Source organism: Amphiura filiformis, chromosome 20 (assembly GCF_039555335.1).
Source record: "Amphiura filiformis chromosome 20, Afil_fr2py, whole genome shotgun sequence".
In the NCBI taxonomy this organism is placed as follows: Eukaryota; Metazoa; Echinodermata; class Ophiuroidea; order Amphilepidida; family Amphiuridae; genus Amphiura; species Amphiura filiformis.
Genome location: NC_092647.1, coordinates 1,444,420 through 1,470,428, shown reverse-complemented (window position 1 = coordinate 1,470,428; position 26,009 = coordinate 1,444,420). Strand labels below are relative to the sequence as shown.

Sequence of the window (26,009 nt, the reverse complement as noted above, 5' to 3'; positions counted from 1 at the left end):
CCGTAAATGTGATTGTGTGGTCAATTTTGATACTTCACAGATGGATGAGCTAGGATTTTGAATATTCATGCTTTTATTAGCCAGACACAGTGTGTGTGGTGCAGTGGACAGCTTCTTTGTAGGATTTGAACATCTTTCTTCCAAGAGTCAACAATTATGTTTATTGGCAATGTGAAGTATGTCATGGCAAATTGGGTGTTGTGTTGACAAATGGGTATCAATATATTCTTTTTTGTGATTTCTTGAAATGTGTTTTTTTTTTTAGAAAATGAGCTATGCGATTTATTTTTACAGTCAAGGCACAATGTTTATGTGCTTACTCACCATAACAGCCTGTGAAATAGAACAATGGAAGAGCTCAGATGCCTTAAGGTTGGTCTGAACCCTGGAATTATGAAAACTTTCGGGCCTCATAACTGCTAAATTATTAGTCTAAAGAATATAAAAGTATACATTTTAGAATGGAAATGACTCGATGAATTCATCTGTGAGGTCCAATTTGGGCCAAAATGCTCATTTTTGGAGAAAATCCCAAAACCAACCTTAATGCACCAACATCTGCCCTAAATTGATACCCTGCTTTAAAAAATCCAATGAATACTTTGACAATTTGATCAAAAACAGCACATCCTTTCTTATTTGTGCTCCTTATATATTTGACTCATCAGTTATATTTTGCCTATATCTCAAATCGATTAAAATGGATATATTGCTTTTTACATCTGAACGACAGAATTAGAGAAGGAGAACGGGACTCCCTATGCCGCCACATACAATAGCAATGTCAGCTATGGGGAGAAAATTGGGGGGGGGGTATTCGGGTCCTTGCCGATGATGCTGGAAGATGTGACGAAAACAATTTTGCGTCTCATCTGATGCGTCTTGGTCTCTCAAATGCGCCCATCATCCATGTCGCACTTGCATGACAGCGATTGCCTTGAGTGCATTCTGTGGAAAACCAAATACCAGGGTTTACTTTAACGCACAAAACATGTGTATTTACGCATTCACACACTTTACAGACCCCTTCAAATCCCAATGTTATTATGGTTTGTACTCTTAGTACTCGTTGGGGTGTGCCAAGTACTGTTTTCATAATTTATTCAGCCATGAAAGCAATGTCAAGTCCATTGTGACATCTTTCACACTACTCCCCATTCCAGATAAATACAGCACTAATTTTTTGGGATTAAAAAAATATGATCAAGTTCTGCAAAATAAAACATAGCTAAATCCTAATCCTTTAGTTAGTCCTAACTGGCAATAAAAGTAAAATTTTAATATTTGGCCAATTTCTTGAAAAAAGAGCCAAAAACATGCATTTTTGTCATGTTTTCTGACAATCTAGTCCCAAAAATCAAAGACTTGGAACAAGTCTAAGCATTCAAAATCTTGAGTAGATGCCGCAATTTTGCTCTAATTCCCACTTTTTGTGTTACTATAATTAAATAATGGGTTATAAAAATGAAACATGTCTTTTCCAAAAACTAGAATGCATAAACTTAAATTAGTCTTAGTACAAGTCTTTGAGTTTGATTGTCACAGCATATGAAAAACAACCTAAAAACGCATGTTTTTGGCCCTTATTTCACAAAATTGGCCAAATATTAAAATTTTACTTTTATTGCCAGTTAGGACTAACTAAAGGATTAAGATTTAGCTATGTTTCATTTGGCAAAACAGGATAATATTTTTTTTATCCCAAAAAATTAGTGCTGTATTTTTCTGGAATAGGGAGTACATCCACATCTTAACTATTTAAAAATGTAATTGTGGTGTGTTTTTATTTTCATTCAAATTGATGTACTTGAGGTTTGATTTGTTTGAGGGAAAATAAATAGGCAACAAAGGAGTTTAATATGGCTGTCAGTTGTTACTCATTTATTTATTAAAAACAATATCTATTTATAATAATAATAATAATAATAATATGGAAACTTAAAATGCACAAGTGTCCGTCAGAGTATCAACAACAATGGGCTATTCCATTTAAAATCTACACTACCCCTGTGGAAAATTTTGGAAACATCTTCCACAGGGGGAGTATGAATTTCAAATGGAACAAGTACATTAGGCAGCTCCATTTGAATTTCATACACCCTCTGAGAAAGATGCAACCTGAATTTCCTCTGAGGGAGAATGAGTTTCAAAAGTAACTGTGTATGTGCTCATTCCATTTGAAATTCATACTCCCCTGTGGAAGATATTTCCTAAATATTCCACAGGGGGAGTGTAGATTTTCAATGGAATAGCCCAATATGAAGAAGACCCTGGATATCTGGGCTCACAGCCCATTATATTCTTGAAATGAATCCCATATATAAGAGATTTTGTGTCCTGTGATAGGCTAAAAGTGAATCATGTGATATGGAATGGTTTCATCTATTATTAAAAAAAACTAATAAGAATAGGAAAAAGTGCGGCAATATTTACATCTATCTGTTTATGAATACATAGATTCTGTATCTTCTGATTGGTTAAGAGAATCACATGATATGGTTTCTGTATCTTCTGATTGGTTAAAAGAGAATCACATGATGTGGTTTCTGTATCTTCTGATTGGTTAAAAGAGAATCACATGATATGGTTTCTGAATCTTCTGATTGGTTAAAAGAGAATCACATGATATGGTTTCTGTATCTTCTGATTGGTTAAAAGAGAATCACATGATATGGTTTCTGTATATTCTTCTGATTGGTTAAAAGAGAATCACATGATATGGTTTCTGTATCTTGTGATTGGTTAAAAGAGAATCACATGATATGGTTTCTGTATATTCTGATTGGTTAAAAGAGAATCACATGATATGGTTTCTGTATCTTCTGATTGGTTAAAAGAGAATCACATGATATGGTTTCTGTATCTTCTGATTGGTTAAAAGAGAATCACATGATATGGTTTCTGAATCTTCTGATTGGTTAAAAGAGAATCACATGATATGGTTTCTGTATCTTCTGATTGGTTAAAAGAGAATCACATGATATGGTTTCTGTATATTCTTCTGATTGGTTAAAAGAGAATCACATGATATGGTTTCTGTATCTTGTGATTGGTTAAAAGAGAATCACATGATATGGTTTCTGTATCTTCTGATTGGTTAAAAGAGAATCACATGATATGGTTTCTGTATCTTGTGATTGGTTAAAAGAGAATCACATGATATGGTTTCTGTATCTTCTGATTGGTTAAAAGAGAATCACATGATATGGTTTCTGTATCTTCTGATTGGTTAAAAGAGAATCACATGATATGGTTTCTGTATCTTCTGATTGGTTAAAAGAGAATCACATGATATGGTTTCTGTATATTCTTCTGATTGGTTAAAAGAGAATCACATGATATGGTTTCTGTATCTTGTGATTGGTTAAAAGAGAATCACATGATATGGTTTCTGTATATTCTTCTAATTGGTTAAAAGAGAATCACATGATATGGTTTCTGTATCTTCTGATTGGTTAAAAGAGAATCACATGATATGGTTTCTGAATCTTCTGATGGGTTAAAAGAGAATCACATGATATGGTTTCTGTATCTTCTGATTGGTTAAAAGAGAATCACATGATATGGTTTCTGTATATTCTTCTGATTGGTTAAAAGAGAATCACATGATATGGTTTCTGTATCTTGTGATTGGTTAAAAGAGAATCACATGATATGGTTTCTGTATATTCTTCTAATTGGTTAAAAGAGAATCACATGATATGGTTTCTGTATCTTGTGATTGGTTAAAAGAGAATCACATGATATGGTTTCTGTATCTTCTGATTGGTTAAAAGAGAATCACATGATATGGTTTCTGTATCTTCTGATTGGTTAAAAGAGAATCACATGATATGGTTTCTGAATCTTCTGATTGGTTAAAAGAGAATCACATGATATGGTTTCTGTATCTTCTGATTGGTTAAAAGAGAATCACATGATATGGTTTCTGTATCTTCTTCTGATTGGTTAAAAGAGAATCACATGATATGGTTTCTGTATCTTCTGATTGGTTAGAAGAGAATCACATGATATGGTTTCTGTATATTCTTCTGATTGGTTAAAAGAGAATCACATGATATGGTTTCTGTATCTTGTGATTGGTTAAAAGAGAATCACATGATATGGTTTCTGTATATTCTTCTGATTGGTTAAAAGAGAATCACATGATATGGTTTCTGTATCTTGTGATTGGTTAAAAGAGAATCACATGATATGGTTTCTGTATATTCTTCTGATTGGTTAAAAGAGAATCACATGATATGGTTTCTGTATCTTGTGATTGGTTAAAAGAGAATCACATGATATGGTTTCTGTATATTCTTCTGATTGGTTAAAAGAGAATCACATGATATGGTTTCTGTATCTTCTGATTGGTTAAAAGAGAATCACATGATATGGTTTCTGTATCTTCTGATTGGTTAAAAGAGAATCACATGATATGGTTTCTGTATCTTCTGATTGGTTAAAAGAGAATCACATGATATGGTTTCTGTATATTCTTCTGATTGGTTAAAAGAGAATCACATGATATGGTTTCTGTATATTCTTCTGATTGGTTAAAAGAGAATCACATGATATGGTTTCTGTATCTTGTGATTGGTTAAAAGAGAATCACATGATATGGTTTCTGTATCTTCTGATTGGTTAAAAGAGAATCACATGATATGGTTTCTGTATATTCTTCTGATTGGTTAAAAGAGAATCACATGATATGGTTTCTGTATCTTGTGATTGGTTAAAAGAGAATCACATGATATGGTTTCTGTATATTCTTCTAATTGGTTAAAAGAGAATCACATGATATGGTTTCTGTATCTTGTGATTGGTTAAAGAGAATCACATGATATGGTTTCTGTATCTTCTGATGGGTTAAAAGAGAATCACATGATATGGTTTCTGTATCTTCTGATTGGTTAAAAGAGAATCACATGATATGGTTTCTGTATCTTCTGATTGGTTAAAAGAGAATCACATGATATGGTTTCTGTATATTCTTCTGATTGGTTAAAAGAGAATCACATGATATGGTTTCTGTATCTTCTGATTGGTTAAAAGAGAATCACATGATATGGTTTCTGTATCTTCTGATTGGTTAAAAGAGAATCACATGATATGGTTTCTGTATATTCTGATGGGTTAAAAGAGAATCACATGATATGGTTTCTGTATATTCTTCTGATTGGTTAAAAGAGAATCACATGATATGGTTTCTGTATCTTCTGATTGGTTAAAAGAGAATCACATGATATGGTTTCTGTATCTTCTGATTGGTTAAAAGAGAATCACATGATATGGTTTCTGAATCTTCTGATTGGTTAAAAGAGAATCACATGATATGGTTTCTGTATCTTCTGATTGGTTAAAAGAGAATCACATGATATGGTTTCTGTATATTCTTCTGATTGGTTAAAAGAGAATCACATGATATGGTTTCTGTATCTTTTGATTGGTTAAAAGAGAATCACATGATATGGTTTCTGTATCTTCTGATTGGTTAAAAGAGAATCACATGATATGGTTTCTGTATCTTCTGATTGGTTAAAAGAGAATCATATGATATGGTTTCTGTATCTTCTGATTGGTTAAAAGAGAATCACATGATATGGTTTCTGTATCTTCTGATTGGTTAAAAGAGAATCACATGATATGGTTTCTGTATCTTCTGATTGGTTAAAAGAGAATCATATGATATGGTTTCTGTATCTTCTGATTGGTTAAAAGAGAATCACATGATGTGGTTTCTGTATATTCTTCTGATTGGTTAAAAGAGAATCACATGATGTGGTTTCAACTAAAGACTTCACAAAAATTAACACAGCCGTTACAAACACATTTATAGCTTTGACTGTCTTTCTATTTAAAAATATTGTAAATATGGTTAATAGTTCTGGAGCTATTTATAGCAGCTTAAGTTATAGACATATTTACAAGGATGAAAACAAGCACTGACATAATTTCCTGAAACTGCTTTATAGAACAGGTCTATTGCAAAAACAACATATCATTGGCAGAATGTTGAGAAATAATGTAGGTATTTAGATGTCTAAATTAACGTCCCGTAATCAAGATATCGATACTTTCATAAAACAGTTTTTTCTCAGGCAAGATTCTCGAAAATGTTCCCCAAAAACGGGCTTTTAAAATTTAATCGGTACTGTATTTGGTTCTTCCCCATGGCAACATTATTTCTTTAATCGATTTGTAGTACAATACTGTTATTTTGTTACTTTTGTATTGCAAGTAATTCAAAGAAATATTATAAAAAAGAAGAAAACAATCAGTCGGCGTGGTTTTATACAGGGCGCAAATTTGAAAAAAAACGTCATGGAACATCAAAGTAAATTTAGGTAAACAAATCCAGTAAATTACTCACGTCTTTAGCTTTCGCCATCTCGGATGATGGCTTTCTCAAAAGTGACCTGGCCCACTGCTTCTCCCGCGGAAAGCGGCTGCAGCCCCACTCGGCAGCGACATGGTCCGACAACCATGTTATAGATTGGGAGGGAGCTACAATACTTGACAAGGAAGCGAATCAGTTCAAAGGAAAAGTCAGGGAGGCCATATGGATCAGGAGAAAGGGGGCCGCCGCCGTGGGCCGGGACGTGGGCTCATGCACTCTAGATCACGTGTGTGACTCACTGCTTGCGCCGTCGCGCTCTGGGAGTGGGGCTGCAGCCGCTTTCCGCGGGAGAAGCAGTGGGCCAGGTCACTTTTGAGAAAGCCATCATCCGAGATGGCGAAAGCTAAAGACGTGAGTAATTTACTGGATTTGTCTACCTAAATTTACTTTGATAACCAAACCAATCCTACAGATGAAACTGTTCAGTCATGGAACATGTTTTTAAGCTTGTGAACATGGTGCGAAAAATGGCTTTAAACGAAGGATTTTCAAATTTATTCTAAAAATGTTTATAAACACACAAGAAAAATGTTAAGCTACATCCAATGCACCAACATTTCACTTGCTGCGATATTTGATTACTGAGAAAACTGTTTTAGAGAACAATTTTATACGTCTTTTATACGTTTTTTATACGTTTCTTTGTGTAACCTTAAGGTATCTTTACTTCACCTTTTACGGGCCCCTGAGGTCCCTTTTCTTTGCCTTTACTTCCCCATAGTAAAGTATGTTTTCTTCACTTTTTACGGACCCCGGGGTAACACACCCGGTTACCCCCCCCCCCTCCCCTTGTCGGCGGCACCCCGCCCCGGCATAACCCTAACCTGGAATGGTCTAGCCGATCAATAACCTTATCCCCACTTTCTCCATGAAAATTTATGATTACTTCGACACGACACATGTATTTTGGACACGGCAGGCATTTATGAGATTAGACTACCCCGTAGTCCACTTGCCCATTGTGCATACTCTGGATATTGTATTTAAGCTTAAGGTGCGCTTCAGACTCCATATTGTACGTACAATATTGTATGTACAATATTTTTCGTGACGTCAAAAACTATTGCACGTCCAATAAATATACGTGCCACGACGAGTTGAATCAGATTAAATAACGCGCTATATAATATAAAACCCTGACGGTTCATTGTTTGCTAAATCCAAGCGAGGTCACCCGAAAATCTATGCAAGAGAAATTTCTACTGCTGCTGATGAAAAATCCTAGAGTGCGGTGTTGAGGTTTTTCTGCACTTTACCAGTAGGCCTAATAAATTCATTAAAAAATAAAAATAAAATAAACATTTAGAGGGAATGTTTTTACTCACTGCTCATCTGATCCACTTTCCCAGGAAACTAAATACCGATACTCCTTAGTTTTATCCCTGACTTTCCAGACATAATTGTGAGTAAACATCAAATTTAATGTTTACAAAACAATCAAATATATACACATTCGTTTGCATTTTGTACATTAATATTAATATTAATAATGTACAAACATTAAAAAAGGGCAGGTAGCTAACGAGGTAGAATTCCACGATCTGAGAGTAAAAAGGAGAGCACACAAATAGGCCAAATCATTGATTTGAGAGTCTCTCAGATGCGCTAAAACGTCGATCTGAGAGTCTCTCAAATGGGCTAAATCATCGATTTGAGAGTCTCTCAAATGGGCTAAATCATCGATATGAGAGTATCGCAGATTCAATGGGTTATTGATTTTAGAGAAGGAAGTACACGAACGGATCGTTGCTCCCGGATATGGCCCCATCAATGGTCTGTATTCGCCACTTGCACGGTTCCGCCATTATGCACTATGTGCGGGGAGAGCCTCGAACTGGCAGCATACATGAATGGGAATTGAACCAGTCATAACATTCTGTGTAAGGTTACGTAATTCTTCCTTTCATGGATGCTGCCAGTTCGAGGCTCTCCCCGCATATAGTGCATAATGGCGGAACCGTGCAAGTGGCGAATTAAAGCATATCGCGACTATATAAAACATTAAATTTCAACTAAATAATTAGGTGCAAAGTTTTCAGAACATTTTTCAGTTCAACTTTAAAATTTGTTCTTTTGTTCAATAAGACTTCTGTTGTAGTCGTTTAAAATTTCGCACGTGTGATTTGACCAAGCTTTCCTTGTGTTTACGATAATATAGGCTATATCATAAAAATGATACCCCCGATGATACCACGTAAAATAAAAAAAAATTCAATACTGATATCATTGACGGCGTGCCGCATTTATTAAAAAATAATGATATTTTTAAAGCTATTATATAGCATAAATATTAAATAGGCATTAAGAATTTATTTGCATCTAATTTCAAACATTGAATCATGTGTTGGAAGCATTGTATAGGCATATAATAGCGTGCAAAAAACAAACAAACAAAAAACAAAACAAAACGATGCACGGCTTCAAGTTCAGATCATCAATAATTTTATCACTATTTTTTTCATAGACTTCCGTTGCAGTCGTTTTGGAATTCGTATGTGGTTTTTCGGTCTTTCGTCATTCCACTCTTGATGAAAATAGACCTCGAAATATTTGAATTCTGAATTTGAGAAATTGAAGAAAGGAGTTTATACAAACAAAATAATGCATCAGATCGTGCCTCTGTCCTTAATACCGAGTTGCCTTAGCCTTTCAACAAGGCTTTGGCTACCTGGGCTAGCGCTCGCTGTCGCGGCTTCGCCGCTCTGTCGCGCCTTCGGCGCTCGCCCCCCCTAGGATCGCGAGGTCTTTGACAAAGACTAGAGTTGCCTAATTTGTTCATAGACTTCCGTTGCAGTCGTTTTGGAATTCGCATGTAGTTTGCAGATCGAATCAAGTTGGTATACTGGTCACTTTTGAGAAAACAAAATGGACATGATGGACGAGCAAACAATCTTTGTCAAATGAGCTAGATATTTTTCTCTTTGCACTAAATTGAATAGACACAAGGAATATCGGATCTCTTTATTTGTTTCTGTACTCGTTTCTTTCTTTTTCAGAATGTCATATTCATATTCATATTCATATTCAATTTATTTCCATCAAAAATCACAAACATAATAATAACACCAACGACTTAAGGATAAAAACAAGATGGAGGAGGTACAATGACTAAAAGCAAAAGCCTGAGAAAATATTGCACCACCTGACAATTAAATTAAAACACTCATTGCAATGACAAATTGCAAATATTTTAGTCCATATTGTTATGAATTAAAGTTTTAACTTCAACACTACACTATTTTTCGCTCACCTAGCTCATGACACTAGCGTCTTCAGCAGATGGTGATGCTGTGATGATATATCTTGATAATCAACTGAGATCATCACATCATCACCATCTGCTGAAGACGCTATAGTCGGACTAGTGAAAACGTTCCCGTGGCGAAAATAAGTGTAGTGTTGAAGTTAAAACTTTAATTCATTTCATCTACCACTAGGCCTACGTATGATTCAGTACCAAAATAAATATAGGCCTACATCTGGCGCAACGCTTGTAGGCCTAGTTGCCTTTACTGTCATGTTACCGTATGGTTTTCAAAAGACAAAGCAAAAACAAAGAAGCAAATCGACTTGGACCTTTCCGACAATTACCATGATAATTAAGTCAGTATAATTATGCATGTCCATTAATGGCGTAGATGAGGTTCATGCAGTCTAGGTAAAGTCAGAGTCTCCCACGTCAGGTTTTATGCTTCATGTCCAGGATTGGAGCATTATGCGCACCCCTAAAGACCCCCTGTTTTTTGTGTGTGTGTTTTTTGTTTTTGGCCCGTTTACCCCACCGTATGAGACCTCATATTACTAGTGCCCTCCCCGACACCATTTTTAGGCAAACTTGCTCCTAATACATGAGACTTTCATTTTTCACTGATTTTGTTACTTATTTTGAAAACACAATGAAATTTGAAGCCATTTAGAACTAGAAATTCGATTTTCGAGGTTTTTGTGGCGCTGTTTCGGCTCTCACCCAAAGAAAAAAAAAAAAAAAAAGGTCATGTTCTCACCCAATGACCCCATATTTTTTACATTTTGCTCTCACCGAATGCCAAAAATCATGCTCTCACCCAATGACCCCATATTTTTTACATTTTGCTCTCACCGAATGCCCCTTAGTGCGAAAGTGCCAGCCCTACACCTATATCCATTTCATATTGAAGTGCCCCCCCGGGGCTGTAGACAGTAATAGCATCCATTTCTTAGATAAAGTAAGATGACTTTCTTTTTCAAATTAAAACATAAAATATATTTCTTTCTCTCTTTCATTTTGTCTTTCGGTGACTTTCTTTTAATTTTATTCCACATTTTTTAACAAAACATTGTTTGTCTTTTTTAGCGTGTTTTTTTTCCTTTTTTTTCTAAACACTATCCCTCAATATACTCAAACATGTTCAGCATTCAAACATGTTTAAAAATTGATTGCAATAATGTGTTTAGCGATATATAGGCCTATATACATTTCATTTTAAACTTCATATATTTATATAACTCGTTATTTTTCCTGCTCACGCGCGCACATCTAAGGTCTTCCATATCTGGGTATATCAAATACCCAGATTTGGAAGCATAGAAGTGGCTAGTGGATCGTTTTTTTGCAGCAGTGCTGCATTAATTCTGAATTGGCTGGGTGTTACTATACTGAAATTTTCGAATGTGAAAGGCATTTTGTACCACTGAAGTTTTTCGTACACATCGATAGCTTTATTAATATAAAGATTGACTTTTGTAGAATTTTGGTTGTGTATCCATTGATTTTATATGCGATTTCATTGAAAGAAGTGTTTTTTAATGCAATGATTTTCAACAACACACTCAACCTGGGCTCCTTGCATGAGGAATATTAGCTACAAGCATTAGCTGAGCATGCGTCCTGTCAATTTCTACTCTCACACCCCTGATTTAGCATAGGGTCAGTTGGGCTCGTTTGCATATGCATGAGTTCGTTGAGTTGGTCGTAGCGTCCTTGGAGATAGTACATTTCTAGTAAAATGGTATAGATGAGTTTATAGTCAAAATGCGTGATGTATTTTAGCAGTTTAAACGTAGGCCTATGTTTTTGTAAATGTGCATAATTTCCAATCACGTCGCAGATGGCAACTATCACAGCACAAGTAATAATTTATCCTAGTGTATTGCCCCGGTAGAATACCTTGCATATGCCATAGACAAATTTTGATAACTTGGTTGGTAGACAGAGATGACGTCAGTGGTACTGATTTTGGTTTAGATCTGAAACCATATTATACCTCAGGTTTAGATTGAGAAAGTATAGGCCTACATATCAAGTAATTATCTGGTGGGAATTGTTTTATTGTTGTATTAATTGTGGTATACTGAACCCGACAACCACATTTGAAGAAAATAATTATAACTATGACTAATTTTATCATGGGCTATATTTTTGCCGGCGGAGGAATATGGATTTAGCCTGGGGAGTTAGCTTTCAAAAACTGTATCACGTGTCATTACATGTGGATGGGATGGGTGAAGTTTCGTGTTACCAAAGTATGGTGTGTTACCATTACAACAACAACTTACTTATTTACATAGTACATCCAATCACAGCGTGCTGATCTGTCTAAAGTAATAAACAAAGGTTGTTCAGTCGCACAGTAACAGTGCATGCACGTCATTTAATAGAGGCGCTGTAGTTTAATATGGATATGCAAACGAGATGGCCGGTGACCGTGACTCAACTGTAAATGATTATTCTTCGGGACACCTTGACGGATTTTCCCGCAATTGACACACCGTGCTGTAAGCATGGTAAAGTGAACCTGTAAAATGTACCAAATGCAGTTTTTCCAGCCATGGCTTAATTCCGAATTGTCACCTAATTTGGGTGTACTTGGTCTTGGGTCCAATCTCTATCATGGAAAGTTTGCTATATCTTTCTAAATATAATGATTGTTTGTTCTAGATTTGTGTTTTAGCGTTTCATATTTGAAAGAACTAATGTTTAATTGCAACATTTCGAAACTACAAACCCAAACTGGGTGCTATGATGTACAAGATTGGGCTAGGAGTATGCATTTTACCAAGTTAGCAATAGGCATTTCATTCATGTTGCCAATGCATGACTTTCTTTATTATACTCAAAAACGGATTCTATTATACATGTACTAGAAAGTTGTTTACGTGCATATAGGCTCCTTCACAGTCGGTTTGTGTTGTGTATGTTTACAACTGAGCCACATATAGACTGGGTTGCCGGGACTACCAGACAAAGAATCTGTTTTTTGACTATAATTTGGCCTCCTATCAGTTTTACTGATAAGATGGCTAATTGATTTGACTATAATTTGGCCTCCTATCAGTTTTACTGATAAGATGGCTAATTGAAAATAAACACTTATTTTGTAAACAGATAATGCTCTGTGGTTATTTATGGATGGAAACTTATGAAATTGCTATTAATGAAATAATTAATATATTAAACATACATTTTGCTTTGTTAACGATTAAAATCCGTTCACAAATAAGGTTTTAGAACATTTTGAACAATTTTGCTCTATGAAAAGGATACAATTGCACCCCTGCTGATCTGACTACTGATAAGCTGTCAACAAGCATTGACAAGTAAAGTGTGACCACTAATTAAACAATAATAATGAGCATTATCTGACCATTCCCTGATCTGACCAGAGCTGGGTATAAATAGTGCACTACTACCAACACTAATTGATGTGGGGAGTGACACTAGTCGTCGAGGGGGGTACCAGTAATTGGGGTAGATAGTGGCTTTGGGAATCCCTGGGATTGAGTAATCAGTCTTTTTGATTAGGCCAATGAAAGTCGATTTTGAGTTTCCCGTCACCGCCCTCACTTCATTTTCTGACCCTCATTTGAATTCATTATTGTGACTATTTTAATATACTTTTGAATCTCATTAGGGCTAAACATCCATCTTCAAAGTGAGTGAGTGGCAAATAACAACACATTTTACATTCGTGTTAGTCATATAACGAAAGGCAGAAAAATAATGAATAATGAAAAAGTTACCTCACTTGTTTTCAGAAATTATGTGACGGGAAACTCAAAATTGACTGTTAGTGGCCTTATGATGTGATTGTAACTACCAGTAAACTATACATTGCGAATAAATATATAATCTAAAATTAATTACCATGCTTCAATATCAAGGTTAACAGTTACTGATTTAGATAATTGGATTGTCATGAAATGTGGTTGATATGAAATCTCTTAATTAAGCAGCAAACATTCTTAAGGGCTGGGGTATGAACGTTTGGACAGTATTTATTTTGGGACATTAGAGCATATCAGACATATCGAATTGCATTCTGAATACGAAGAATGTCATTCTGATATCAAATAATTTTGATTTTTGAAATTCGCAATTTAATACACATTTTATGGCAAATCATTAAAATTGATATTTTTGATATTTAACAGTACTTGAAGTAAACTTTATAAATCTGATGATTTATACTTAAAGTGTATGTAGGTGGGATGAAAATCCGACGATCAATTGAAAATTTTGACCTTTCGTATTGAAGATATGGATTTTTTTCCCCAAAACACACAAAAAAAATTAGGTCTTTTTGGAAAAAAATCCATATCTTCAATATGAAAGGTCAAAATTTTCAATTGATCGTCGGCTTTTCCTTCCTGCTACATACACTTTAAGAATACATCATTAGATTTATATAATTTACTTCGAGGACTGTTATATATCAAACATTTGAAAAATATCAAATTTTTATAATTTGTCATAAAATTTGTATTATATTGTAATTTTCAAAAATGAAAATTATTTGATATCAGAAAGACATGCTTCGTATTCAGAATACAATTCGATAGGTCTGAGGTGCTCTCATGTCCCACAAAAAATACTGTCGAAACACAATAAACGCTCATTTTAGATCCCTTAAGGTTATCTGAATATAGATTGTTGGATTGTTGTAAAACTCAGAGGATGTGATTTCAATTGAGCCGTTTGTTACAAGTATAAATTAAATGTAGACCTATTTAGCACACATTTTCCAATTCAGCTTTGGACATGAAAATTTTGAGTATTTCCTAGTATGTCATTGGTGGTATTTACCAATAAATGCCAATATTTCGCACCCGGTTAGTTGTGCCAAACATTCAAATTTACTAGCTTTCCAAGTACCGGTACTTGCAATGCAAAATTATGAAACATGATCTTCATCCATGGCGTTGTCTTTTTAAAGACATTTCTTGTTGATATTGCGGTACATGTCAGCTATTTTTATGCAATTTTCGGCCGTTGTTTCGGCCTACAGTTTGTTTAGGACTTCTGTGTTGTGGACCATACTATTTTGTTTTTACGAAAGTGATAATTTCTCCATCATTTTGTTTCAAGTTGCTTTATTTATTACTAAATAGCCTATTCGGTCTGGGTATTAAATTGATAGGCCTAATGGCGCAGTGTAAAGGACCATGCGGTTATAAGTTGAGACTCCCAAAAGACTGACGGCGTGACATTTTTCTTGAACAAATGAAATGATAATGATATTTTCAAAATGAATACTTACACCCCTCATAGGGGTCTATGTAAAACAGTCAATTACTAGTATCAGAATTGCAAGTGTAGTCTAAAAGTGACAAAGAGATATTGTATTCTCTGGTTTGGAATGAGTATTTATGACTGAAAGCAGTTTAAGCAGCTAATTAGCACTAATTAAACCTTTTGAATAAATAATTAGGTCTGTTAATGAAGTAAATTTTGATCACCCTGTATACATAGAAGCAAACATCGCACCCAAAATAAAGTATATTTCTGGTTGGCTTTTTCAATTCAAGCTCTGTTTGATTTTGTGGTCCTCAGATTGAGAAAATATTCCTGAAAAGAAAAATATACCACATGTTCCTTAAAAAGTTCATTTTACACACTGTATATCGTCTAGTACACCCTGAATATTGATTTCGAATTTTGGTCAGTTTAATCTCTGTTCTTAATGCTTTCCAGAAATAGGCCTACCTGTAATTGGTTCATAAAATGATATAACTATTCATCGCAAAATTGAAAACAATGGCCATACCCGATGTCAGTCAATGGTATATCCAAACCACAATATGAACCTGAAGACTCGTCATCAGACTTAGACACTATCCATGCTATCAATGAGGAATTGCTATTACCCCATACCACAGTATTATGTTTATAATCATTCCTAGGCCTTATTAAAGGCTCAAATGCATACAACTTTTTAACTCATTTATGTTAAGTACAAACTTGAGAATATGTTCTTCATTTGTCATCATATGTTATTAAGTATACCAAGAAATGAACTAAGTACTCAGCATATAAATTAATTTGTGCCCTCATTGTGGGTTTTTAAGACAAAATAAAATAAAGGAAACAAACATCATTCTCCTTTTTACAGTGTCGTTTCTAAAAGCTCATTTTTAAGCCAAAGGTCCTCTCAGTGAATGTGAAATCCAACATTTTTTCTTCATTCACTGCGCCGTCTTTTTTAAAGACATTTCTTGTTATCTTTGCAATCAAATTTGTGCCCATTTGTTTGCACTACATTATGTAACTTGACTATAATGCTTTCAAAATCAAAAAGAAAAATTGAAATATCTCATTTACTTTTTAATTATGAATTTTTAATTAATTCCGGCAAAATGCCATGTTTGAGCATTTCCGAAACTACAACTTTGGTTAATTACAATGATTTTTTTCAAACATAGTGACCCCAAAACAGTTCCTTTTGGTTATAATAGTTAAAGAACATTCAAGGCTACTATTATACATCAAAAATTATTTTCCTAAAATTTTATATTCATTTTAAGTACAGATTTCCGGAAATCCCTAAGGATTTCCCAAACGGGAAATATATGATATCACCAGAAGGGAAGGTGGTATGAAGATCAAACAACCACCAAAATGTGTATTTTTGCCCACACTATATAATGTCATGCCAATAACTTAATTTCAGCCAACGGTGGATGTAAGGGCTTTTGCAACAGAGCTCTTCGTTTAATGAATTAACTATAGTATTTGGCAATATATGGCCAACCCTGAATTATAATTATTATCATATATTTCCTATCTCTATTGAAACTTTCATTATTCCTTATCACTTTCAAAATGCAAGTTGATTTAAAGAAATGCATCATGGTACTAGTTTTATGATAATTATTATATGGTGTGGGCAAAATAATTTACTGGAGGGCATTTTTGGGCAATGCACAAGTGGAATTTACTGGTTGAACAAAATAATTTACTAAGTGGGCAAATGCAAAAGCCCACGCAGTTAACTTATATTATTTACCTCCTGGTTTAATTTAAACTTCATAATACTAATAACTTATTTTTCCTATTCACGCGTGCTCATAGGTCTTCCATATCTGGGTATATCAAATACTCAGATTTGGAAGCATAGAAGTGAGTCGCTTTTATGCGTGTGCATGGTCAGGCTGTAGACTGTATATTAATAGCATCCATTTATTAGATAATTTAAAAGATCTTTGTAAAGGGATGACTTTCTTTTCAAATTGAAAATAAAATATATTTCTTTCTCATTTGTTTTCTCTCTTTCAGTGACTTTCTTTTAATATTGGAATATTTTTATTTATAGTGAAATAATGTTTTGACTTTTATTGTGTAAACTCTTGTCACAAACACATCTCACAGATTAAGGAAATATAAATTTAATTAAATCTGTTTTGGATGAGTGGCATTTTTTTAAATGTGTTGAAATTATTTGATATGAAATTATGAAAATCTGTTAAAAACACGAACAAATTAACTATACGGTATTTCTAAAATATAAAGTATTGCCATACTTTTCTTCTTTTGCCCGAATTCCTTATTTTATAAAGTAAAACCTTCCCCACTTTTAGTTTTCTTCAGCCCATTTAGGGACTTTTAAAATCTAAATTTACACATTATTTCCGGCATTTTTTCCACAAACTACCTGGTTTAATTTTAAGCTTCATAATAAAAATACTCGTTATTTTTCCTATTCACGCGCGCACATATTGGTAGGTCTTCCATATCTAGGTATATCAAATACCCAGATTTGGAAGCATAGAAAGTGGGTCGGTTTTTGCCGTGTGCCTAGTATCCATTTCATAGATAATTATTAAAGATCTTTGTAAAGGGATGACTTTCTGCATCAAAATTAAAAATAAAATATATTTCTTTCTTATTTTGTTTTCTCTCTTTCAGTGACTTTCTTTCAATCTAATTCCACAAACCATTGCTTTGTCTATTTTAGCTTGCATTTTGGATGTTTTTGTATAATAGGCCAATATATCAAACAGCTTTGAACTGATTTTCTTTCCTTCATTTGTTTTTTCTTCCTTTCTTTTCATATAAAATCGGGCTAATTATCTGTTTGAAGGCAGAATGAATAGGAAAACCATGTTTGTTTCTTTCTTCATTCATTCGAAGGGCTATCAAAATTATCCCTCATACTCAAACATGTTCCACATTTAAACATGTTTACAAAGTAATGACAATAGTGCGAGATATAGAGGGGCATTGATTTCGTTTTAAACTATAGCTTTTAGCCTTTTATACATGCACATCATATTTCTATACTTCTAGCAAACACCACACCTACAATGTAAATCCAAACGTTTAGGTTTTAAACACTTATTTAAACACCCCAGATATGTAGGTGTAACACCTTTTAAACACAAATGTGTTTATTTCCTCCGGGGTGTGTTTACAACCTACACACTCTGCGCAATGGATAAACACATTTAGTGTTGCAGGATTAAACATGTTTAATATAATAAACACCATACTCAGACACAAATAGACACTAAACCAAACATTCTGTTTAAGTGGTCAACACTTTGTTTATTGATATAAACACACATTGCATTTATTAATTAAACACATGCAAGTGTTTATCAGGCTGTAACAATTTTAAACACAGCAAGGTATTTACTTTACCAATACTAAACACAATGTTTAAAATACAGTTTAAAATAACCACATGTACAAAGTACATACATTGGTATATACTCTAAACACTTCAATTTAGCTATTTCAGTGTCAACAACATTCATTGTAAAAAAATGTTTAGGACTTAAACACTTATTTGAACACATTATTTTTTTCTATATGACTTATTAAACATTTTAATACATAAATATGTTTATTGATGGATGACATTTAAACACGAATGTTTAGCAATTTACACATTGTTTACCTTCTAAACATGTTACAGAGTGATAAATGATTATTGCTAAACAGTTTTTATAATGTTTTGGCAAGTCTACCTCTCAGAAATACCACCCAGTATTTCTTAAGGTTAACACAGCCTAAATCAGTACATGTATGTGTGCCCAACTTCAAAGATTACAACACACAATGTTTTGACATTTTAAAGTCCAAATAATTATTTAATTATTCCCTTATCCTGGACAGTTGTAATGTTTCTTTTCGCATCTTCCTGGTTCATCTATAGTGTTTTTATCATATGCCCTAAACATATATTTGAACCATGCATGTTATTCCTGGTTTATTCTCAGCGTATTCCAGCTTTAAAGACATTAATATTAAAGCCATGTGTGATTTGCTCTATAGCAACGCCCTCAATTTTTTTGAATTTCTACTTTTTGCACCATTGTAATGGCAAATTGCATGAAAAAGTTCTATGGTTGAAATCATGCACTTATTTTATATAATTTGAAAGTGAACTGTTAGTGGAGTATGACTATTTTTTATTTTATTTTATTTTACAAATTCAGCTAAAATACATCAAAAAGCAAAGTAATTATACAATTTTACACAAAAAAAAAAAAATTAAATAGACCCAATGGGCTAGCCTGGAAGAGTCAGAAGCATCAAGACACTGTCACCAAGAGGTGTGACTCCTCCAACCCATTGGGGCAATTACATATAAGATATATGTGACCCATCACATCGAAACAGACCACCTTGCGACAGAAATGAAAATGGAGATTTAAACACTAGGATAAACTGCTGCTTTTTAGCTTGAAAATGACACCTTCCTTGTTGAAATCAGATACAGTAAAAATGTTTTATGAGGCAAAACAAGCTATGAATTCTTTTTATTTTCTTTATATTTTTCCATCTTCTTTCATTGTTATCTGCCAATGAAGCTAGCCGCGAAGTGGTCTGTTTCGATGTAATGGGTCACATATTGTACTATTCAAACACGATATGTGTACATCCGCATCACAAGGATGCACCCGTCAGCCACCACACGTGCCCCCCCCCATTCCAGTCAGGAACAAACACTAGACCCATGTTGTGCGGAGGCCACTCCAAACCATCCCCAAGCCACATGGCCTAGGAATACAGAGAACATTCCCAAACCAGGTGGCCTGGGACTAATCAAAGAGAACCGCACCTGGGACGAGGTGGCATCTACCCCAGCCAACACATGAGAAGAGACACATGCAACAGCTGACAAGCGCACCCTCCCGATATGGATGTACACATGACTGCTCAGTGACCTCTACCAGTCAGACATGTGAAAATTTACCACCCTCCCCCTAGCACACGCGAACACCAACACACCCTGTAACACAAATATTCGTGTATACAGAGTATTGGATATTCACACACCTCATTTAGCAGTTTTGTATCTAATCAGGTATAATTCTAGTTGATATATTCAACCTTTTAAAAATGAAAAATGTCTGGGCAATACAGTGCTAACCCACATTCACACAGAAATGTACTGACATATTTGAGTAGATTCAAAATAACACAACATTCAGGTTGTTCATGTATACATCAGCCAAATAAGATATGCAAGTTGAAACCAGACGATGGTGGCCGACAGTCATTTAATGCAGCAACAGCCAATAGCATAAACAATATGACGGCAACACTGCCTGGACGTTGGGCGCCCGAGCCGAGGTGCGTTTTTAGCTCTATTGGCCCCGTTACAGAAAAAAATGCACAAAATATATTTTCCAGTGCAATGTATACATTTTCACATGAAAATAAATAATTTTGGATTCAAAATGAATGAAAAAATTACCATTGCCACTTCTTACAACTTCAGCTTTATTTATGAAGCTGATTTTCATCTGGAAAGGTATATTCAACAAAACATGACTGTGTTCAAGTGTATATATATGTAGCTCTTAATATGAAAAGAATTTGATTTTTTGGTTCATTTCAACTTTTTTATAATTTACTTAATTTACTTATTTTACCATTTTTTACCGGTAATTTAACGCCATTTTTTAATTTACCAGTAAATTAACAACACTGCTTACAATGAGATTCACTGTCAAACCTCAACAGATTTAGACTGATAAAATAGTGCTTGTTAACATACATACACTTTTGGAATTATTTGAGACATTTTTGTGATTACGTGTTAAACCAATGATGACGTCAAAATTCAGTCAAAAAATGCACACAAGGCTATTCAAGTTCAATGTTGATTTTTTCAGAGGGTTATCACTCCCCTGTCCCCAGCAGTACACAACAGGTTGCAGGTACTTCTCGTACTTGGTAGACCTCTTGCCTACATACAGCTCAGGTGTAAGAAGTGTTTGGACAAGCCCTAATACTTGAGAGTAAATTTGCGGGTACTCAAATTGAAACACATAATACAAGATATCAAATTGATAATTTAAATATAGTCAACTGGACTTACTATTTTTTGTCTAGATTTCCAGTTAACTAGATTTAAATTATCAATTTGATATTTACAAGGCAATTTTACATTTACAAGGCAATCAGTTGGAGAAAGGCACCTGCAGAGCTATCCGTACACTGTATGTTCACACCATCTCCTACAATGTAGTTGGTTTCGTTGAATATTACAAGATGAGGCAGCTCGCCACTCTTCAATGCAGCGTTGATATTTGACACATTCTGTCATAAAAACACAAAAGGAATCATTTTAATTCATTTGTAGCCTAAATATTTTGCAAAACCAGGTTATATGAATTAAATAAATCTCTTTTTATTATCTTGCAACATTATATTTTAAATACATTGACTTTTAAGACTTCAGAGCAAATGATATTAACTTGTATAGTGGAAGGATAGAGTGGGCAAAGAAAAGGGAAAGGAGAGAAGAGGGAAGAGCAGAGTAGGACACCTGATTCACAGTTTGGTCCATGTCTAAGTGATCACTTTCTGATTTGACACGTACATAGATAGTTTTTGTTTTGTTTGTTTTATTTCTTCTTTTGCCTGGATTACTCATTCAGTGGATGTTTTTTTTTCAAATGTTAACTTGTAACAACTTTTTGAAGGTTTACTGTATTGGTCTCATCACAAGCTTTAATTTGACACCAAATTTAACTACATAGGCTGCATATTTACTGAGAAAATTAAAAAGATGAACCCTAAAATGTCGCGCGCATGTAACATCTCCACCTATTTACTGGCCCTACTCAAAACACATGGTACATGCAAAATTACAATTTTAACTTTTCAGCAAATTTAATTCAGAAATAGATCAGCTGAGAAACAATGAAAAGGTCAACTAGAAAGCCTGCATGCTGGAAGCCACTAAAAAACTGAATATGACAAAATGTATTTTAGAAATCATTAACATGTATTAAATGTACACATTTTTTAAAGTGTTTATTACATTATCAGTTCAGAATATTTCAGATTATAAATTTGATGTCTGTTCTGATAATATTATATACGAGGGGGTATCCAAAAGTTTTTGACATCGCCCAGAAGGAAAAGAGCTATATTGATGAAATTTTGCCAGTGTAATCACTGGTCCTTATGTACATTATGGTCCAAAAATGGTCTCATTAGTATGTTTACTTTCTTTACAGGTGGCGCTAGATGGGAAGTAGGCGCACAACCTTTTCATGATAAGATCCTCCACTTTCTTGAGTTTTTTCACTGTGACCACATCATCCGTAAGTGATGGACGTCCACTTCTTGGCTTATCTGTGAGGGTCATGTGGCCAGTTTGGAAATTCCTTTTTCAAAAAGCAACAGTGCCATATGATGGGCAATCATCACCGTAGATAGCTTTCATTTCATCATAGATTTTCTGAGCATTGTAGGCCTAACCCGTCAAATGCAGGAACTGAATCGTGCTGCATGCCTCAATTTTCACCATCTTGTAGGTTATGCGCCTACTTCCCATCTAGCGCCACCTGTAAAGAAAGTAAACATACTAATGAGACCATTTTTGGACCATAATGTACATAAGGACCAGTGATTACACTGACAAAATTTCATCAATATAGCTCTTTTTCTTCTGGGTGATGTCAAAAACTTTTGGATACCCCCTCGTACATGTAAGTTTGATGCCTACATTATACAGTAGAACTGTAATTTTAGAGGCATACCGCATTTGTGATTTGTCTTGATTTTTAATGGGGCAACATAACATTGTTAAAAATCAAAGTGTTTCCTGCTACATAATCAGTTGTCTGTGATTTTCAAACCTTTTTGAATATAATTACACTTGTATTTCCACTTCTTTTATTATAAGATACAAGATATATTTTATATCCTGTCGGAATGACTTGTATACAACACATGGGAAGGTGATTTACATCTAACAATGTCATTCAGGCAGGATAATAAATGAAGAAACTGAAAAAAAAAACCACAGAAATACTGGTATGTATTTACCATGGTCACACAAACATGTAAATATAGCTCCTTGGTTGCCTCACGTTGGACTCTTGAAGAGAACCTTCTGTGCTGAGAAGGTGTACATAAGTAGGCCCTTCATAGTAGTGTTTTGACTGCTGCTGTAGATCACAGTAGACGCATCATATAAAGGTAAAAGGACTTATCACTGGACCAGCAAGTCTGCAAAAGACAACATAACGAGAATAAATTGGTACTGTATTATGGTATTAGTACTTCTTGCCAAGCAAACTGCTGTGTAACACCACTGAACAATGAATAATATAAATAAACTAATTTAAACAAACACCCACTTGTTGCCGCCACGATCGGCTGCGGTGTGAGTGGTGTCATGCTTCAGTGAATCCGACTCAATTTTGAATGCAATGATCTCTACTCTCTAGCCTCAAATGTGAACCTAATCGGTGAGCAAATTTGTGACTTGACTTCTACATGTACATGTAGAGCAAGTTCAGAATGGCAAATTTCAGTTAAGAAATCATCATTTAATTGAATAATTTTTTTTTGTACACAGAATAAAACCGAGAGCCAAAGGAAGTAAAGCTCACGCATGTTCTTTGTCAGGGTTCTTTGTGTAGTGTGATACTGATACTTCAATGTAAATGACAAATAATAATTTCTGGAAACTGGTAAAGCTCTATTTTAAATCAGCTATAACAACTTTATGGAGCTTTAAACTAGGAGCTCAATTTATAATGTCCAGCATAAAAAAAAAAAACCATGATATTTTCAAGAAACGAGGAGCTTGATAGATAGTTTTCAGGAGGAACTCTCCGAGGAGTTCCAGAGCTACATATAGAGCTCCTTACAAATGGAAGGTCTGCTGGAACTGAAAGGCCCTACAAACCTATAGCGATTTCGCGAGGGGATCCCTTTTGACAGGTCTACGTGAGTGAAAAATTATGGGTATTGTGTGGACTGGATGGAACGGAGAACAACCCCGACCGAGTGATCAGTTTTCCAGGGAGAATCATCATAGTATCATAAGTATGATACCATACAATGATGATTAGGCCCTTCACACTAAATTCTTAGTTTACTGTTTATAACCGCCCGCATCCAAAATTGAAAATTGCAAAATATTTAATTATTTTATTTTTATTTTGGATTTTCTCCTTAAAGGGGCATTTCGTGATCCACAGCCTCATCCCCCACTTTTCTCAAAAAAAAGTTGAGATTTTTATATCACTGGAAAGTGGAAACCTCTGGCTACATGTTTATGTACAAAATATTTCTTGCAGATTAATTCGTTTTGCAACTTTAGATATCTTGAAATTTGAATTTCGTTCTGGTGCAATTGTCTATGGAGCAGTGTAACTCATAAACGCATAAAATCGGAATCAACTGAAATTTTGGGAATAGGCTTTTTTCGTGGATATGTACTGAAAAATGTCATAAAAAGAGGATGCTAGGATCACAAAATACTCCTTTAAATAATTTTTAATGACTTTTACTTGGTACTTTCTAAGATGAATCATATCAACAATAAGGCGCTTCGCACTTGATTATTAGTTTCCTGTTTAAGATTTTGAAAAAGGGACGAGGTGACTTTTAATTATTAATTATCTTTTATTTTCTTTATTTAGTTTGAACAATTACAAGCAACTATTGACTTGTTTTGACTAGAGCGGGCATTTAATTATTTCACAACAATATTTGATTTTATAAGTGAAGGTGGAGTTGTACTCTTTGTTCATTCATCATTATAGTTGATATTATTAAAGTCAGAAAATGACAAGTAGAAGTAGTTGAAAGTTATTTTAAAGGAGAAAATAGAAATAAAAATAAAATAATTAATTATTTTGAGATTTTCAATTTGGACGCGGCGCGGGCGGTAAACAGGAAACTAATAATCAAGTGCGAAGGGCCTAATGATGAATAAACAAAAAGTATAACTGCACCTGAGAGGGTGGAGAAGGAGGCGGAAGCGGAGGTGTAAAAGTAACCATTCATGTACATACAATAATTAAATAAAATGCCGACTCCCGTCAAACTGGTTTGATAGTTGGTTGTGGTATAAAGAAAATAATATAATAGATAATTAATAATTAAAAGTCACCTCGTCCTATTTTTAAAATCTTGAACAGTAAACTCGGAATCAATTGTGAAGGGCCTTAATGATTGAAAGGCATCGATCATGATTCATGAAGTGTTAAATTGAATGAAGTTGACAAAATTTGTAAAATTTAAAGAAGTTGATATTTAATTGTTCGATAAGGGATAACATCTTTACTGTTTGGATTCACTTTGCATAATTATAAATTAGATCATAAAAATATTGGAACTTACATTGTACGTCGTCGTCATGGTCGTTGGTTCTCATCGGCAGAGTGACGTGAGTCAGTCATTCATGTCATTCAGTAAGCTTACGACGCCTTTGCTTTGGTTGTTGAAACACGGAACTTGCGATAAAGAAACCGCATTCCTTTTCTTCCCTTTTGACGTACTACACCGTCCGTGATCATGATACAATTTAATTTTACCTGTTGACTTCGACTTGAGGTATAATTATTTATAAATTGATATGATAATATTTTTTAAATTTGAACTTTAAAAATACGAAAATCGTCCCGTCGTTTACATGCAGCTCGTAGGAATAATGAATTGTCACCGGATATGGTGATGAGGGCGCTATCACTCTCATTTGGCAGAATTCTTCGATCTGAGAGTACTCTCAAACGAGCTATTTTATGGATTTGAGAGCTCTCATATTGGACAATTCTTCGATCTGTGAGTACTCTCAAATGAGGGTTTTCCTGGATTTGAGAGACTCTCAAACGGGACATTTCATCGATTTGAGTGCTCTCAAAGCAAGTCTCAGATCGAGGAAATCCTTTGCTCACATAACTCAAAAGGGGGCCTAAGAGTATGTCTATTTTTAATCATATACTAATTCCGCCATGCCCAAACATATTTTATATATGAAATCGTGTAAAAACAGACCACTTGTAAATTGGAACCCCAAATTCCAATCAAAAATAAAAACAACTTTGTTGTCAAATACACTAGGCCTATACATTGTATTACAGGAATTTAATAGATGGTGCATTTTAATAA

The 26,009-nt window shown here is 34.4% G+C and overlaps 1 long non-coding RNA gene across 1 annotated transcript; it reads right to left on the bottom strand.

Moving 5' to 3' along the window:
• Positions 1–18,241: 18,241 nt before the first annotated feature.
• Positions 18,242–25,804, bottom strand: LOC140142729 (uncharacterized). Its single transcript, XR_011857571.1, has 3 exons — positions 25,242–25,804; positions 22,932–23,114; positions 18,242–21,191 (listed from the first exon to the last, which is right to left on the bottom strand). It is a non-coding gene; the product is annotated as an uncharacterized lncRNA (long non-coding RNA).
• Between the last annotated feature and the right edge of the window lie 205 nt (positions 25,805–26,009).